This window comes from Lissotriton helveticus, chromosome 12 (genome assembly GCF_964261635.1).
Source record: "Lissotriton helveticus chromosome 12, aLisHel1.1, whole genome shotgun sequence".
In the NCBI taxonomy this organism is placed as follows: domain Eukaryota; kingdom Metazoa; phylum Chordata; class Amphibia; order Caudata; family Salamandridae; genus Lissotriton; species Lissotriton helveticus.
Window position 1 is genome coordinate 836,162,300 of NC_136073.1, and position 20,008 is coordinate 836,182,307.

The window sequence follows — 20,008 nt, forward strand, 5'->3', positions numbered from 1 at the left end:
TCCCACCCCTTATCAAGAAGAGATCATGAATTAACCCAAACCACAACATTCAAGGTTATGGGAGTTCTTCATTTCGTGTTACCATGCCACCGTGCGCTCCTTCCCACCCAACTGTAAATAAGCATTCAGTGGGGCAAATGGAGTACTCATGGCCATACATTGTTTTCGCAGGTAAAACCCCCACCAATCATGAGGTTGTTTTGTGTTTGGGTAAACTTGGCCAATTTGTAGATCATCTCCACATTCCTCATATGGTTAGCAGTATACGTACCTTACTGTTTCTGGGCCTTGATTGTTGATGCAATAATGTCATAAGACTGCATCCAGAGTAACAGTAACCAGGGTGCTCTTTACAATTGTGTTTTCTTTGAATTACAGATTACTTTCTGGACTTTTTCAGAAATTAGGACAAACCGGGTATATATATATATATTCATAGTTAACCTATTGACTTTGATTGAAAGCGTCTCAGTATGGCCTCCTGAACCCTATGAAATTGGTTTACTAGGTGTGTTGCTCAGTGACCTATGTTATATATACATATATATATACAACAGATATGGATGTCACTGCTTGAACATAATGAGATATCGCTGGGAACAGGCACACGGACACACGGACAGAGTCAGGCACGATGTTACAGTATGAGGTCAAGGTAAGAAGATGCTACAGGAACATTGAGAAGTTCGGACATAGATTGGGCACACAGTTGAGTGTACTTAGAGTGTTTATCATTATGGTCCCCCAATTGTGTAGGCAGCTGAATAAAGAAAGTGCTTGGCAGCAGTATTTCAGCGTGGCATGCTCATTAATGACACTTATGATGGATCATAGTGGCTTACTAGCATGCCGATTTAAGTGGACCCAAAACTGAAATAAAGAAGGCCACCAAGTAGTCACTCAAACTCTGGAGCACTTACAAGGTGCTTTGGATCATTTACATATACCTATAAAAACAGGGCAAGGGTATCTGCCCTTGTAGGCTAATGCTGGTGATGTATAAAAACTTGGCCTTCCATACTTCAGGACTGGTATTACTCAACAGATCACATTGAAATGAGCACCATTCAATGGCAAATTCCGAGGATGCTTTGACATCGAATGATAGTGTTTTCCATGGCCTACCACTCGATGGCTAGTGCAGGACCCATTTCGTGTAGAGCATCTGGACCCTGATGGCCTACAGCGAGGATTAGTCTTCACACACCCCGCAACACGATTGGAACATCTTTCCAGGTAAGGACGGTACCGCGTCCAAGAAAAGATGCCTGAAGGGAAGAGTTTCTCCCTCCGCGATATGCAGGGTGCATTCCATCCGGATGGCTGACTTCAGCGGTCATCCACAACCACAACAGTATCGTTTGGCACTGGATGGATTTTGGTTGGGCGCATTGAGTGCTATCCATCTAGTACTCTTTCCATGATTTAGTGTTTCTCATCTTCCTATGTCCTGAAGAGGCCCAGAAGTGGAGAAGTGTGGCTCACTGGTTAGAGGAGGCAGACCCTGAAGCAGAGGTCAGACCCGGGACCAGGGTTCAATTCCCGACGCGGCAGGGTCTTGAGCCCAAATATCCACGGACTTGATAATTCTAGTTTCGGTGCCTACTTGAATCACGGGTTCACACTCTGCAGCTCTGGGCATTAGCCTGCTTATTCTCCACTACGGCCCCCCCCGCGGTGGGATGCCTGGCTTTCACCTTGGGGAAGCCAGGACGGGTTCCCAAGGCAAGCGCCAAAATGCCTACGGGTAATCGAGCGCTATATAAGAACGCATAAGAATAATAATAATAATAATAACTACAAGGGCCGGAACGCGTCGACTTCTATGACTGGAGAAGTCTGATTAAAAAATTAAAACTTATAGATACTACGTGGGACACACAGCAGAACTCCGGAGGGCCAGATGTTCCCTCATGTGTGTTACCACAATGGACTACCGCTAATATGGACAGCATATGATAAATTGCAATCGCAGCCTTATCCCTGTATGAAAACATTGGAAGAGAGATGATACTCATTGATTTGAGGAACAGTGATTATATGTGTTTTTTGTGCTATGAAACTAAAAACGTTTCAGTTTATGTATAAGATGACATTTTGTTAGTTGCGATGTCAGTATATATTTGTTATGTCATTGTTACACGTAGGCACACTCTTATACTCACCTCCTACTAGGAGTTTTCATGAAGCTTTCTCTGTCAAGCAATAATATCGAACATTATATTTTGAGTAGCCCTTTTAGCTATATCACTTTTTGGTTTTTGTTTAAAAAAAAAGTCAAATAAATGACGCTGTGTAATCTTGTATACCCGATCAGTGATCAATTAATAGGTTTACTGGCATAGTTTTGTAACCATTTATTCCCACGGGTTATAATTTTTCTGTTTCCTATACCTCTCGACGGCAAGCACACCTGCACTAGATTGAGTCCGGAGTGGGCCCCTTCACGTACCAAGCCTGGGGGCCCCCTCAAGGTTCGTTACGCCACTGTCCTCAACATCATACTTCTCATGGTTGACCAGGAACGTCTTCTCTTGCGATGATGGTCTCTCTCTATCCCTCTCTCTGAATCTTCCTCTGCTAGAGTCCTTGGACTGAGAAGAGGGCTCTTTGGGAGAAGACTGACTTTTCCCTTGGCCTCATGATGAATCAGTTGTAGTGACTTGCCTTCTTTCGTAGAGACCATGTAGTCTGACCTTTTCTCTGTTCTTTAAAGTAAGCTTAGAGAAATTCTGGAAGAGACCACAAGTCTCAGGATGATGAGGCTCTGTAAGGCAGACAATACAGACAGACTGAGGGTCTATCTGAGCCTTTTCCTTCCCACAGGAAGGACACTTCACAAAAAGTGGTAGGAAGTTTTAACAGGAAAATAAACTATTTTCGGTCAGAAAAATGTCTATCTGCACTTTAGGTGCTGAAAAATGTGAAATGAATGTCAAAAGAAATGGTTTGGAAAGGCGTTCCAGGTTTTTTTTGGCTAAAAAGGCAGAGCACAATACTCCAGGATCCTGTTTTCATGAGCCACAACAATTTACTGACCTAATTGTCACCTGTGAGGCATGGGTGTACTGTGAGGTTCCTAAAGGCACAGTGCCAGATTGCTCTACTATTCTTTGAATGGCAGCGTATGGTCTAACAATCTCTCAGATTCCCTTTCCTTTAAAAAAATGTTTCTGAAAGATTTTCTACACTCAGTTTTTAATAATGACATATTTCTTGTAATTGGATTCTCTTAAATTGAAAACTCAATGTAATCTGCCCCTTTTGAGCCTTTCTTTAGGATGCAGACATATATGTAAGGTACTTCATGCAAAGTGTATGCTACATATATAAAACATTTTCAAAGTGTTCAGGGATCCCCACACATGGGCAGAACTACTCAGTGCTTATTACTTCGATGAGGATTTGCATAGAAGAGAACTAGGATTACAGGAAACAACTTTTCCTTATCAAACATAGTACTTAGAAATACAAAGGAGTTAAATGTTAGAGATTACCCGTATATCTAGGGTGAACCACGACATGGCATTTTTCACTCACTTCCATTTCGAATGTGAAATAGTTAAGAGGATGTTTAAACATTTGTTTTTAGAGCTTTCCTGATTAAATGATAATCACTTTTCACTCTGAAATTTGGAAATGGGAGCAAAGGCCATATCTTAGTCTTGTAAAGGGTGTTTCTGACCAGGTTTGCGCATGAGGAGTGTAGGGAAGGTAGGATCTGCTTTCATGGTTACCCCCACTTTTTGCCTGGTGTGAGTGTGTTTTTGGCTGTAGTCTGCAGGGATCGTTCTAATCAGGAGCCCAGCAACTATAGTTTCTCCCCTAAATTGGCTTTGATAAGTACTTTGGTACATCCGCAATTGGCTACTGGTGTACCCTTATAAGTCCTTAACATAGGGTACTGAGGTACCCAGGGCATAGGTACACCAGGAGACTCCCATGGGCTGCAGCATGTATTGTGCCACCCATGTGAGTCCACGTACACACTGACCACAGGCCTGCCATTGCAGCCTGTGTGAGATGGTGCTTACACCCCTCACTACAGATCTCAGTATCCTTATATCTGAGGTCACTACACTTAAAACCTATAAGTCATCCCTATGGTAGACCATTCAGGGCTGGGGGTAGGGTGCTTGGTTACAAGTGTGAGGGTGCCCCAGCATGTGCAGGACACCCCTACAAAACCCTGGAGTTAATTCTCCAGGCTTTGTAAGTATGGTCAGCCATTTTAAGGTATATAGTGGACATCAGTTATTACGAGATGTCTAACTATATAATGGCTGCACCAAGCCTGGACGTGTTTGGTAACAAACATGTTGGAATCCTTCCCCAGCACCGACTCTGGTGCTGGAAGTATGATCCCATGTACTGGGGGTGCTCCTTAGGAGACCCCTTTACTCCCAGTAACAGTCTCTCAGTGTCTGCCAGCACGCTAATGCTGGCGCCGACCACAGACACGAGTCTGCGCTCCTGAGCTGAGCTTGAGCAGGGGAAGGTAGAACAATAGGTTTTCTGTCACAAGGAGGTGTGACCACCTCCCAGACCGGACTTAGTGTATTGGGCTGGGGTGGGGCGCTTTCCATCGCCACTAGACTGCATTGATTCCCGCTGTGGTGTGAAACTGGACAAAGGACAGGGGAGTATCTTCCCCTCTGTCCAGCCCCTTCTCTGGGAGAGACCCCAAGTCGTTCCACCCTTTTCATGGGTTACTTAAGGGTTTCCCTGTGGGTGGGTCCTCAGAATCATTGTGGAACAGGACTCACCTGTGAAACCAAGACACTCTTTAACTGTCTGGACAGTTGAATTTCATTGAACTTTGACTCGAACCTAGACTTCATCAAGGAAGACGCCTGCTGCTCCTGGTCCCGCTGTTCTTCAAGTCTTCTGCCTAGTCTGTGTCTGCGCTTCACTCAGGTTTTCCAGAAGACTTGTGGGCATCAAGGACATCAAAAGAAATCTCCCTTGGAATGAAGGAGTCACTCCCCTGCATCTGAAGGCACCCCAACAAAGCAGATCAATCTGCTGCTCCTGTCATCCTATGGACTTCCAGAGGCCCAGCACCACAGGTGGTGGTTCTGCAGCTCTATAGAGACCTGGCCTGTCTTCTCTGCAATTTTAAGGACAGGGCCCTCAATGGAGCCACTGTGAAGAAACCCTTATGCACCACATTGACTTGCCTTTGCCAAGGCTTGTTGGCTCTGCACTGCAGAGATCTTCTGGCTATAAGAAGCTCTAGCCTCCAGCACCTCATCCCTTGAAGATCAGCATCCTCACTTTATCCCTTGCACCGTGGGCTTCCATATTTGGTTCGTTGCCGGATGTCCTCTTGCGACTTAGGTGCCTTCGGCCTGTGGTCCTCTTGAGGGTCCTCCTTTGCTTCAATGGACTTCCCTGCTTGCATGGGGCCTGCTCTGACTTTCCTGCACTTGGTGAGTTGCTTGAACCTTGCTGGTCCCAACGTTTGCATATTTCCGCTTTCCACACCATTAGCGGCTACCAAGGCTTGTTGGTCCTCCCGCCGGACGCCGACCACCTATATACTAACATCCAACACGGAACAGCTCATGCACGGCTCCTGGTCTTCCTCAGCGTAGTCTGGTGCTCACAGCTGCAGTGACAAGGTCATCGTCTTCACTCCTAAACCTCTCAACATTGGGGGGCATTGTGCTTCCGTGCCTCCTGGTCACCTCCCAGTGGCATAGACTGTGTCCCCTCTGCGTGCAGGATCTCCTCTTCAATAATCCACCCTTGGATTCCACCGGACATCTTCATGAACTCCTGCAACCGCCTTTACTCTGAAGTCTTCCATTGTCATCTACGGGAGGTTCCGACATCAATTCACCCCTATGCACCCGGCTTCCCTGGTGCAAGTAACCTGGTTCCTGGGGCATTCACTGGTTGGCTGGTTCTCCAACTTTCCATCTTCCAAAGGGTTTCTTCGGGGTCCCCTGGTAAGAGTGCTTTTTCTTAAAACTGCAACTGTGACTTCTCCATTGAATTCCATTGGCACACGACTGGGTTTCCACTCTGGATACAGCCTCCGTGGGGTTCCTGGGTACTTACCTTGGGTGGTTCCTTGGTCCCCAAGCTCCTCTGATACTTCTGGTGGAAGTTCCATTCTTCCTTGCAGTTCGTATTCTACTTTCTTAGTTAATGGTTTTGTCTCCCCCTGGAGACCAGTGTATATTTGTGCTACTTAACTGATGGTTTTGAAGTATTCTTGTGTGTATTGTTGATATCTCCGGTTTGGAAATAAACCAAGGTGTTAGTGATTGTGTTTCATAATAAATACATATATTTTTATAAACGCCGTGTGGTTCTTTTTCATCTAATCTACAATGTCGATTAAATGTGGTAAAGCAAGCTGCTTTACACTCCTTCGAGACAAGCCTGAAGGCTGCTCTCTACAGCTACCACATTGAGTATTTTATATGGTTATCAACTAAAATCACCAGAAGGGTTGCCTGGATTAGTGCAAGGTGCATCACTCCTGAGAGTGTACACCACGAACTCAGCCAGCCTCCTACAAGAAACATGTGTTTTGACTGGAAAATAGTGAGATGACAGATTTTCATGGCTGCAAGGGACTTTGCCACATATGCTTTGTGAATGAAGCCATGAGTTCTTAACTTGAATGTGAATTTAGCAGTGTGTCGATGGATGACTTTCAGGGATAGCATGATGTAGTCCCATTTTTAGGTCGAGGCCTGTGTCGCACTGCGTAAGCAGTGGGCGGAGTCCGAGATTTTATGTTTTGGCTACAGTGGGGCTTGAACCCGCCCCTCTTCTCCATTGGCTGGCTTTCTAAACGGAGGCCAGCCATTGGAGGAGAGGGGCATCACTCTGTTCAAGCCCCGTCTTTTTGCGATTCGAGGGCGTGTTTTTTGCAGTTTTTAAGCCGTGACGTCATCCGTCACTCAACTGCTAAAAACACGCCCCGAATCGCGAAAATGTCGGAGCTTTGCGGCAGCCATTTCAGGCCAACCGCCACCGGAAGAAGTCGTCCTCAGATGAGTGCTTATTTTTTTTCCTTCTCATCTTGTGCGTTCATGTCTTGTTTTTCCGTCTCATTTAGTGCGTTCATGTCTTGTTTTCATGGATGCCGCGTGCTCCTCTGTGGCTGCTCGGACAGTTCGACCTTCCATCATGTCTACCTTAAGAAGCCCCCTTTCCCTGCCCCGCTTCCGCCATCCTCGGCCCACAAGTGCGCCAAGAACACACCCATGTAATGTGAAAAGAGGCGATTAATCACAAGTGAAGCCAGCCCGCGCCCTGGAGGCGGCATGGCGGGAAAACGGCTGCTGGGGGGGGGGCGCGGGGGCTGCAGGGGGGAAGAGCAAACAATCTGTGCTCGAGGACAGCCGCGCCGTGCTCTCTGCGCGCGCCTCTTGGTGTCTCTGCATGCAGGGCACACACCTTCCGGTGCTGTGAAAGGCTGAGTGCAGGAGCGAGCCAGGCTTCAGCTTGAACGCTTTGTCCAGATGGGAACAAGCAAAGCCCAGCAAAGAGACATTATGTTTTGTGTGGACAGAACTACCACGATAGGGAGTCTGGCAGTGATAACGCTTTATGAGGGTGGTTCGTTCAGTCGTTTCGAGGCCGTGGTTGTCGTAGGAAGCGGACAGCATTGGAATGCAAAGACCAAGAACAGGAAACCCACAGCAGCGCCTCCAATGGAGATTAAGGAAGCGTGGCTCTGAGGGCCCTTCCTAGGTCCTGTGGACGAGCTGCCACTAGATGCAGATGGAAAGTGAAATGTCAGTTGAAAACTGTTTCCAGGAGGAATTAACACCTGCTATGGACCGGACCCTCTCACATGCCAATACTCCGTTCCTTGATGCTTCATGTTCATTTATATCAGGGGTGTCTTGACGAGTTCAGGAGGGTCGGATCTATTCCAGATATTCAGGCAAGCGCCTATTAGCTTGCTCTCCTGCCCCCTGGCTGTGCTTGCTCTCCTGCCCCCTGGCTGTGCTTGCTCTCCTGCCCCCTGGCTGTGCTTGCTCTCCTGCCCCCTGGCTGTGCTTGCTCTCCTGCCCCCTGGCTCTGCTTGCTCTCGTGCCCCCTGGCTGTGCTTGCTCTCCTGCCCCCTCGCTTGCTCCTCTACCCCCTCGCTGTGCTTGTTCTCCTACCCCCTGTTCCCTCGTTGTGAGCTCTGTGTGTGTGTGTGTGTGGCTCTGTGTGTGTGTGTGTGGCTCTGTGTGTGTGTGTGTGGCTGTGTATGTGTGTGTGTGTGTGTGTGTGTGTGGCTCTGTGTGTGTGTGTGTGGCTCTGTATGTGTGTGTGGCTCTGTGTGTGTGTGGCTCTGTATGTGTGTGTGTGGCTCTGTGTGTGTGTGTGGCTCTGTGTGTGTTTGTGGCTGTGTGTGTGTGTGTGTGGGTGGCTCTGTGTGGGTGGCTCTGTGTGGGTGTGGGTGGCTCTGTGTGGGTGCAAATTCAATAGGTCTCGCATTTGCGAGCGATTAAGCTATTGGCATTGTAAATGACAATGCCATTTATTTATGTTTTAAAAACAAAAACATAAATAAAAATAATGTCATGAGCAATGCCAATAGCTCTAACTTTAACAATGCCGAGACCATTGCATTGTAAATGCTTGTTACAAGATGCAGGCACATTCTATCAGCTGATTTTTATACTCTTTGCGGTCTCAAGAGATGTTTAAGAGGGCAGCATAGATAGTTTGTCACGGTAGTCTATACAGGCTATGACTACAGCATGGGTAGTTTTGAGGAATGGGGAGAGAGAGTTGAAACTTAAGTCTATTGATCACTTCGTTAACTTCTGGCATGACATCTTGGTCAGATTCGAAAATATGATTGTGGCTTGTTGGATAAAGTGGGATGGGTGCCTGGGTTAAGAGTCTAGTTAAGGGAATGCTAAAATACAAGACTTTAAAATAATATTCCATTGAGATGAACCACAGAGGGGAGGGTCTTCCTAAGTGAGCGATTACTTTTGAAAGAATGTAATTACTTGTCTGTCAGTGGCAGATGTGCATCCGTCTTGTGGCTCAAAAACTAACAACTTGCTGCTGGGAAGAATCTAATCATGTCATGTGTGTGTTCAAGCTAATGGTTTTGGTGAACAGAGGAAGTTAAACATGCTTCCTGCTTGACTGAAAAAGATGTTTTGGTTCAACTGTATTTTTATTATTTCGTCTTGCCAGCAGGGCGTTGTTGAATATTTTAAGAGAAACATAACTTTTAACATGTCCCCCTCACCTTTAAACATCTTCAGCCCTCGCCCTGCAAAGCTTGCATGTTTCTCTCATCCCAAGTGGTGCAAGTCTCTTGCATTCCATTGCCCATTCTCTCTGCTTGCTTCCCCGCCGTTAGTTGGTCTCAGGTAAATGACAGAGGACCAATGGCAGACCAATATTTGAGTCATGTCCTCTTGTGTAAGTCTCAGTCCTTTGGGGTATTTTGGGCATGCCAGTTCTTTAAAATAAAATTGTTTGCCAATATTTGTCTGAAGGGGTGCCAGGTAACTCCAAAGACCTTAACAATGTTTTCCACTGAGAGTTATTTTCACCATGGCGATGATGTCCAAGATCTGTAGTAGCCAGGCTAAATGTGTACAGGTCATATCTTTGAACCAAAGCAGCAAGACCATTTGTATTGTATTGTTGCTACCCGTGCCACTGTCAACTGTTTGCCTCTCATGGATTTCACTTACGTGCATGACAGAAACTGTTTGCCTGAGAAGACCACTCCAGGGTCCACTGGGATCTGTGTTTCGAAGCCCTATTAAAATCCTTAATCACCTCATCCCACACCCAAGTTTGGGCCACATCCACATCCACAATAGGGAGATGGGTGTCTCCGCTGCTCCACATTCACTCCAGCAGAGCATGCTCTTTGCGGTATTCCACCTACCTACATGCTCCGGTGTTCTATACCAGTATGTCAGTACCTTACATTGGGTTTCTCGTAGGTGGACATTGATACTGAATGAGTGTGCTTTCTCATAAAGCTCGTCCCAGTCTTTAAATGAAAAGTAGTCTGTCAGTTTTTTCTCCCACCTTTGTTGTTCTGGTGTCTTCATTTGCAGTGGGGTGTCAATAAGTAAACTTGTACGTTTTGGAAATTAGAGCTTTGTTCTGGCGGAAAAAAAGTTTTAAAAGATTCCGCAAAAAAGATACAGTTCATCAAGCTCAGGAATAGAGTACTCTCAGCGAAAAAGAGGATGAGATAATATGTAAATCTTTATCAGGCTCTAGAACTCTCACTATGTCTCTAGTCACATTTCCTTAGCTGATCTTGACAGAAGGATTCCTTGGGGTTACAACTGATTAATAATAGTCCCCTTTTTTAACACATAAGTATGAAACTATTTGACGAGGTCAAGTGACCATTGGTGAAATTATTTGCCTTATAGTCGACCTCGCACAGGGCGTGCATGATTGGAAAGAAAAACACCTGATGTATGTATGTTTGCATATGGTATTTCCATAGTGAAAGCCTAACCAAAAGGCAGCGGAGCACTGTATATGGTCAAAGGCAAGCTTAAAGTCATTGAGTGATATGAATGGAAGCTGGTCTGTTGACGAGTCATGCATTGTGATGTACTGTTTCATAAAGGAGGTGAGTCTTCAACTCTTTCCTAAATTGGAGCATCATTGGGGCGATTCTGATGGCACGGTGATGTTTCAGATCCGGAGTGCATGGACGGAAAAGGCAAGTTGTCTTTTGTTTTCTTTTTGGTGCTCATTAGTCTGCTGCCTGATGGTGTCCTGGCTGTGTATGTGCTGAGAACCAGCAGAGATGATCTGCTTATCTATAAGATAAGCGGGGTGCTGGCCATGATAGCTTTGTAAATGATGCAGTTGATTTGAAGGTGGAACAGCCCAGCAAGTGGAGGCAATGGAGTTCCATCAAGATGGGGGTAATGTGATCATATTTCCTCAGCCCCTGGATTAGATTTCCTGTGGCATGTAGAATGCCCCTAAGGGGTGCATGTGTCGAGACTGAGAGGCCATGGATTAGGGCATTACCAGCAGCCAGAAAACGAGCCTTTGAACAGCAGCTCTGCAGTCACTTTCTGGAAGAAACGGTTTGACTTTCTTTAAACGAGAAAGGTTATACAAGGCCCTCTTTGTTATTTTTTGGCAATGTGTTCTTTGAGGGTGAGGTAGGTGTCCTGGGTGAATCCAATTGGCTTGGCGCTCAATGACAATTAGGGTTCATAGCCTTTACGATTCAAGTAATTGAGACCGGTTTGTACTGTATTTTGTTGTTCTTCGCAAATAGCAGGAACTCTCTTGGACGGGCTGAGCCTAGTTAGGCGCTGGACATCTAGATCTGGATAATGTGAAAGCAGTGTTTGAGGAGTTGGATGTCTGAAGCAGAGGAGACTTTCAAGTAGATTTGTGAATACTTGGCATACTGGTGAATCTTTATGCTGTTATCCGTGAGTAGCACATTAAGCGGCTCCATGTAAAGACTGAAGATGACAGTAGTCAGTATGGAACGCTAGGGACTCCATACGTTTTAGTTTAGTTTAGTTTAAAGGAGTTTGTAGAGCGCATGGTAACACCTCCCGGCGTGTCCCCGCGCTATAGAGAAAGACAGCAGCAGCAGAAGAAGGAAAGAGAGAGCCATTTCACACAGCAAAGAGGCAAGTTTTCAGCTTCTTCCTAAATACTAATTCATTACTCTCCAACCTAATCTCTAGAGGCAGGAGGTTCCATTGCCTGGCGGCTAAGGTGCGGAATGATCTGCCACCCATTTTCGCTTTTTTGGGGCAGGTAGTTTTAAGTAGACCCATTCCTTTGGATCTGAGAGATCTGTTGGGTTCGTACACAGACACCAGATCAGACATATATGCCGGCGCTCTGTGATGAATTATTTTATGGCACCATAGCATTGCTTTAAAAGCAATCCTCTTACTGATTGGTAACCAGTGGAGGGCTGCTAGAGAAGGACGTGAGGGGGCACGGCGGGGAAGCCTTAGCACCAGGCGAGCTGCCGAGTTTTGTAGAACCTGTAGTTTGTTTATATTTTTTTCTGAAGTACCCATGAGTAGTACATTCCCGTAATCAATGCGGGACGTTATTAATGCCTGTGTCATGGTGCGCCTGGAGTTGGTGGGTAACAGGTCGAGGGTGCGGTTGAGGGTTTTCATCACCCCGAAACATTTGCCAACAGTCCTCTTTACGTGGCTGTCAAAGGACAGTTTATTGTCCACCCATACACCTAAGTTCTTCGCCTCTTGTGCGGGCGTGGGCAGGGGACCCAGACAACTGGGCCACCATTCTTTCGTCCATTTGACCTCATTTCCTCCCATAATGAGGACCTCTGTTTTTGTCCCATTTAATTTCAAACAGTGTTCATTCATCCACATAGCTAGTTTGGACATGCAGGCGTTGAAGTTATCAGCTTCCTTAGAAGGGGCATGGGTCAGGGATATGAGAAGTTGAGTGTCGTCGGCGTAAGAGACAAGCTCTACGCCGAACGATTGCACCACTTCCGCCAACGGGGCCATGTAGAGATTGAACAGGGTAGGGCTCAGGGCAGAGCCCTGAGGAACCCCCTGTTCCAGCATCACCCCGTCGGAGAGGAAAGTCCCTCTTTGAACCTGGAAGGTCCTGTTAATCAGGAAAGATTTCAGCCAACCCAGTGCCTTGTTGGTGACGCCCGCTTTATTTAGACACTGTAGCAAGATGGTGTGTGCTACAGTGTCAAAAGCGGCACTGAGATCCAGCATGATGAGGGCCATTGTCTTTCCCTTATCTGCACCTTCACGTAGGGTTTCAGTGGCCCTCAGGAGAGCTGTCTCCGTAGAGAAGCCAGTTCTGAAACCCGACTGCGAATTGTGGAAAACATTATGGTTCTCAAGGTGTTCCATAAGTTGACTGTTAGCGATTTTCTCTGCTAACTTGGCCACGTAGGGTAGCAGGGATATGGGTCGCAGGTTGTCCATTATGTCCAGGCTGATGTTTGATTTTTTCTTAATGGGTAATACTATTGCCTGTTTCCACTCCTCCGGAAGGCAGGAGGTAGTAAAGGAAGCATGCAATAGGTGCCTGAAATGAGGCTCTAGCACAGGAAAGGCTTCGGCTAAAATTTTCGGGGGTGCTGGATCCCTAGGGGATCCTGATTTAATTTTTTTGCACATTTTGTATAGGATTTCATAGGAAGGGACTGTAAAAGAGTTTAAACAAACAGATGTATTTACAAGTTTGTCATTTTCGATGAAATTCGTGGCCGGATCTGTCTGGTTAGAGAAGCTAGAGTAGATTTTATGTATTTTGCCTGCAAAATATTGAGCAATATTGTTGCACACTTCCACCGAGTCATTGTGCGCGGGGGAGGTCACGTCCACTATGGATATCTCTTTATATATAAGAAATAGTTCCTTGGAGGAATTGCCTGCTTCCATTATGCGGGTGTGATAATGCTCTGCTTTGGCCACCCGAACTGATTTGTAATATTCTCTCTGTGTTGTTTTATATTGTATTTTAATATCAGCACAGAGATTCTGTCGCCAAGCTCTCTCGAGTTTCTTACAAGCCGTCTTCATGGCTTGCAGTTCTTGGCTGAACCAAGGAGCAGTTTTTTTAGATCTCCTGGCATTGGACAGGGTACGACTTGGGGCTGTGATGTCTAGGGCCTTGATGACAATGTTGTTTAAATTGTCATTAGCTGCCTCACAGTCGATCCCTTTGGGAGGGCCTTCGTCCTGTACGATTTGTTTAAATGAATCAAGGGAGAAGTTCTTCCATTTCCTGCGTTTGTATCGTAGGGATTGATGCCTAACATTTTCCGTTCTGTCAAGCTGCAATGTGAAGGGAATAATGTAGTGGTCCGACCAGGGTATGGGTATAGGATCAGAGGTATGCACTCCCTGCCAATTGCTAAAAACGGGGTCTAGAAGGTGTCCTAGTTGATGAGAAGGCTCATTATTTATTTGATCAAGCTGAATAGATTGCAATTCCATCCGGATATCATCAGCGTTTTTATCTAGATGATCCTCGAAATGAGCATTGAGATCCCCCAGCACTAACAGTCTGGATTTCCTCAGTGCTAGATGAGTGACCGCTTCCATTAGGGTTGATGTAAACTCATGTAGTGTACCTGGCGGTCGGTATATCAAAATGCCAGAGATCGAGTGATTGGGGCCAGTGTTAATTGTGAAGGTGCCGGCTTCACTGTGATCAACCTGAGTGTGTACTAGGGAACAGACTAGCGGAGCTTTCGTGGCTATGGCGATGCCGCCTCCTCTGCCGTTCTGTCTGTCCAATCTGGCTAGGGAATAGCCGTCGGGCATGGCCTGGATGATGTCCGGATCCGAGTGATCATCTAGCCAGGTTTCAGTTAAAAAGAGGATCTGAAGATTTAGGTCTTCTAGTAGATGATAGATTTCTAAAGCATGCTTCCGTAGGGATCTACAATTCAATAGTGCAGCTTTGATGATAGGGCCCGAGGAAGTGTGAGGGATTTGAGGAAGGGGTACAAAGCGGCACCTTGTGCATTCTGTAAGTGACAGGGCAGACATTGCGTGTATGCAATCGATAGGTGTAACTGGTTGTAGCGCAAGTAGTGCGTGTCTGCCATACCTTATGGTATTTTGAGTAGAACTGCCAGGGGATGTGGCCCCGAGCCACGGACTGCCGCGGACGGGCGCAGACGGGCTGGACTTTGGCTCGACTTCGGCGCGCTTCCGGCGCGCCCGCTGCGCCAGCCCGCTGCGCCGTCTGGTTGGGTGACACATAATATGGGGAGGAGGAGGGTGGGAGGCCGGCCCGACTTGAGCGCTGACCTCGCCTTCCTCACCCAAGATGGCGCCCACCGCCGAGTAAAATCTCGAAGAAAGCGGATTTGAGTACAATATTAAGAGGCAAGGGTGTGTAGAGTGTCAGTGTGCCTGCTATATCAATTCCCCCTTCTAGAAAACAGCCCCCCGAATAAAAAGCGGTATGATGCTAAAAACGCTAAAAACGCTCTAAATAATTTTTTTACACAGCCTGTAAACAGTGCGCAAAGGTTAGCACGATCTCTTGTTCCTACTGCAGCTCGCAGCCCCAATAACCTCTCTAGGGAGAGCTACTGTAGGGCAGAGAGCACTGGGTAGGGCGCGCCTAAATACTGTGGGAGGGCGGGAGGCCGGCCCGACTTGAGCGCTGACCTCGCCTTCCTCACCCAAGATGGCGCCCACCGCCGAGTAAAATCTCGAAGAAAGCGGATTTGAGTACAATATTAAGAGGCAAGGGTGTGTAGAGTGTCAGTGTGCCTGCTATATCAATTCCCCCTTCTAGAAAACAGCCCCCCGAATAAAAAGCGGTATGATGCTAAAAACGCTAAAAACGCTCTAAATAATTTTTTTACACAGCCTGTAAACAGTGCGCAAAGGTTAGCACGATCTCTTGCTCCTACTGCAGCTCGCAGCCCCAATAACCTCTCTAGGGAGAGCTACTGTAGGGCAGAGAGCACTGGGTAGGGCGCGCCTAAATACTGTGGGAGGGCGGGAGTGCATACGTAATAGGGATCTTCTGTGACTTGGAGATGCCTATGTGAACAAACTGGGGTCAGTTGGAAAGGTAGGAGGACAACCAGTGAAGGACATTGCTGGTGAGTTCCATTTAAGACTCAAGGGTGCATTTGAGGGTGGGATGGTCCTGGTCCTATTAGTGCTGCCAGCTGGAACAAAATGTCAACTAACAGCTGAAAAGGAGCACAAAAAAACTTAAAAGAGGGTACTCTTTTTTTTAGTTATGGTTTATGTTCTCAAATTGTAAACTAAGTGTTCCCTTTTTAAGATCAATTGTAATCTTAACTGCTGGTAGTGTCACGGTTGGCGGGGAATGGCAACTAACTTCATATAAGATCAAAGGAAGATACATTAAGTCCACGTTGAATAAACTTGACGTGACACTAATACATCCATCCATCCATCCTGACTGTAATGTTGTTGCTGTTTTGTCTCTGACTGCTGATCCTATATTCAGGTTCCTGTTTCAAACTGCATCATCTGCCCTTTAGTTTTGCTATGAGCCTGAATTCCTGTTTTTGGTAGTTTGTCTTCATCTCTAACTGTCCAGTGCAAAGTGTAATTGGTTGATCCTCACAAGCGAAACTGAAAGAGCATGTTTTTATAGTTTGAGGAACCTGTATCCAGCTATTACTGTAAGTATGCATGCATCTGCAGCAGAAACAAAAACAAATGAACGTTCCTCAAGAGAGATTGGACTTTGTTCCTAAGCACTATAGGACACTTGTAGCATATTAACAAGCTGAGAAAAAGCAGAGTAGCGAATTGCCATTTTACGCAACTCTCATACTCCAAGTTTCATATTGTTGCACACACAGTCTCTTAAATCGTGTACCATCAAAAAGTCCTGTCTTTTCTACATTATTTGAATTCGTCACTGACCATTTTTATTCGTCCTTCCCAAGTTACATTCAAATAGTGTTTACCTGGTGCCTCTCTCCACAGCATCTGCATTCAGCATCATGACATTTTCTACACTTTTCTTACATCAAAAAAGGAAAAAGGTGGTCGCTCATTGAGCTAACTAATTGCTAAAGCCTGGAAACTGTCACCGCTCAGCCTATCCTCCAGCACGCCTTTAATAACTTTCAGAAAATACTTGAAACCTATATAACAGAAAGTATACTTTCTGTCAATTGAGTAATCGGGTGCTGATGAACTATATGAATGAACATTGCTTCTCATCCCAATTCCAATGTCTCATTTGACCTAAAACCTTTTCTTCTTTATTATCTTCTTCCTCAAACAAAGTAGCACAACCACCCTTGGCTATAAAATTCTGATTCCATCAGCATTCCTTGCATCACTTTCGTTATTGTTATGGGGAGTTGCATGGCTCATCCAACAGCAATACTCAATATGGTGATTAAAGTCTTAGGTGAATCTCTAAGTGCCTAATACACTAAAGGAAAGGTGTAGCAAATAACATTTTACAGATCTCCATAACCAAGTTTCGATTCATCAGCTAATTCATACCCTCACTCCAGCCATCACATTTACCTTGTTAATCATCATTATTGACATGAACTTAAGTGCTGCACTACCTCTTCGAAACACGCTGAACACGTTGTGATTGACAAAACCTAATAACCTTGCTTCTCTCGTAGTGGATTTCCATGTATAGTCATAAGCACTTAAATAGTCCCACCCACATGCGGGGACCACGGACCACTTCTTTTAGATATATCTTCCTAAGTGGATATTGTTTACCTTTATCCAGGAAGGCCTGTAAAAACACTTATGAGATAGAGAAACAATAATGCAGCCTTAATACATAGACTGCACTGGCCACATCTTCATCTTGAAGTGAAAAAAGGGTCAGGACACTATATTTTGCACAATATTGTGTTATTTAACACACAGAAGAATCCCCTTCACAAAATTCCTTCCTCCATGATTGAGATCATCTAACTATAAACACCTCAGCTCCTCTCAGTTTGAGAATCGTAGACCACACCAGGCACCATTTGGCGCAGGTGTGAGGAGGGAACCCAGTGATGAAGCATGTCACCTTGGGGTGAGTGAGGGTTCTTGTCCTAAAGAAAACATTCTCCACCAGACAACTGTAACTTCCCCCTATCCCATTTATGTACCAGACGTACTTTGTGTGTGCTTCAAATTAAAAGTTTGACATCCTTTAGGAAACAGTTGAAGGCTCTCTTGCTTTATTAGTCTTTGTTACTCTACATAGTCTTTCGGCCAGTTCCACTATTGATATCTACTATAGCGCCATGGAGCCTTCAGGAGAATGTCTACGCTCTTTAAATAAGTGTTACATTCAATTGGCCTCGATGTTGTGGCTGAAGGGTTTTGTTCTTGAAGGCTTTTCTTATTGTTCTTACTGCTTTGTATGATTTCTTCTGCTTTCCTCGGTGGCCTGAGTGCTTGAAATAAACCAAAATGGCTTCTTGTGAGGGTAAAGTGAGGGAAAAATATGTTGGACAAAAGGTTCTGTAAAATCAAGGTGTTTGCACTGTTGCCTTTCCCATGTGTCGAAGTGCTTTCCAGCAACAGCACGACTGTGATTGGAGTTGCTTTGCAGCTTTTCAAGGTTACTTTTTTTTGGGGGTTGATATTGTCAGCATTTTATAACTTGAAGATAACCAGGCAGATTATGAGGTAAAGACATGCATTTAGACCAGCTGTGCTGATCCAGTCTGTCATCTCTGTCCTCCTTATAAGGCTGAACAAGCGTGGATGTAGCAGCATCGAGGAGTGGCGTTTGTGGGCGTTGACATTTCATTCTAACATCATCTTTTCTGACTCAAGTATTAACAAACCAGGCTTCCTCCGAGCAACAAAAAAACAGGAAGTGAGAAAAGACTCTAGACCACAAACATTTTGGCTTGTGAAATAGGCTCAGCTCTGCTTGGGTGTCTGTCCCCACCACGGTCTGCAAATACTCAGAGGCAAAAGAGCGGGGGTCGCGTGGGCGGTGTGATGCAGGTGATCCAACGGAATGTGTGACTGACTCTTCCTCACCATGTCTTGCATACATCATTGTACCATCAATAGCGTCTCTCCCTGGCGTTGATTAATCGGATGATAGTATTACAACTGGATTTTTTGTTTGTACTTCTACCAGCCCGATAAAGGGGAGTGTGTTAATCTTTAGTCTTCGCAGAAGCAAATTCTCAGTCTGGTTGACTTGGACTGACAACCACCTTCTACCTCTCAACTTAAGTTTGAAAATGCAGATGTGAGAAGCGGTAGTTCTCTGCTTCTTAGTCAAATCACAAGGCATGGGGAAGTGACTTTGACTCTTCTGTACCATTGCAAGGCAACATCAGGTAGCCTTCAACCCAGGGGGGGCTCCTCCATATGGCGGAGGAGCTCCAACCCTCTGATGGAACCAGCAGATCAAAATATGTTAAATAAAATGACAATAAACCAATTAGTAAAACTGCTTTATGATCCTTTTATTTTACTAGTAGGAGCCGAAGCCGCAGCCGAGTCTTGAGGGAGGGGCCATCAGCAGCAGGAGGAGTGGTGGGCACAGGGCACATAGTGCGCATATGGGTTTGACTGCCGTCTCAGGATGGCCAAACTGACATACGCACGTGGATATTTCCAGGCAGTTGTTTGGAGATATTAGCAGGGCGCAGAAGCACAGGCTCCCAGTCCCTGTTGGAGCGTGAAATTAGCCCGCTCTGCCCAGTTCCGGTACTGCTGTCATGCTGGGTAATACCAGCATGGCTGTATGACGTTTCAACGCATGCTTTTACAACGCATGCCATTACGACGCAGGTTTTACAACGCAAGTCGTTACAACGACTTGCGTTGGGGGGCGCTGGATAGTGAATAGTTTAATTTACTATTCTAACTCCAGTCCCCGTGGATAGTAGGGAAGGTGTTGGATAGTAATTAAACTATTCCCTATCCTAGAGCGCCCCCCAGCGCAATGCGTTGTAATAACTTGCGTTGTAAAAGTTGCATCGTAATGGTAGTGCGTTGTAAAAGTTGCGTTTTAAAGGATTTTCCCCTACCAGCATGAGAGCAGCTACTGGATTGGCACTGGGGACTCTGGGAGCCTGTGTGCATAAGGATTCGGGAGCTGAAGAGTGTGACGAGGCAGCAGGTAAGTTGTATTTTTTATTTTTTTGCCCCCGTGCTGCCTCACCATTTTTCACTGCTAGTGGCCGCCCCTGCTACAATCTATGAATAATAAAGGAAGTGCTCTGCCCGACGCATGTTTCAAGGTATACTTCTGGGAATATCGCGTGACTATTGCAAAGGAATCAAGTTCCATAGTTCTCCGTAGTGAAGTCACAGACCTCCATATGCACATGCACACTTTTCTTTCCAAGTGGAAAATATTTTTACTCATGGTAAATTAAATAAATGTAAATTTGGCACTTGTAGAGCGCACTACTCACCCGCAAGGGTCTCAAGGCGTTTGTACGAATACCACTGTGGAACCCATCCTGGCTTTCCCTGTGAGGTGTCCACTCCTGGGCACCCCCAAGGTGGAGGCCAGGCATCCTTAGCGTTGTGGGGGCCGTTGTGGAGATCAA

General features: G+C 45.9%; 1 protein-coding gene across 1 annotated transcript in view; it reads right to left on the reverse strand.

The window, feature by feature from the left end:
• MYO1F (myosin IF) overlaps positions 1-20,008 on the reverse strand; it is a 241,558-nt gene that overhangs the window by 149,626 nt on the left and 71,924 nt on the right. The gene's annotated exons all lie outside the window — the stretch shown is intronic.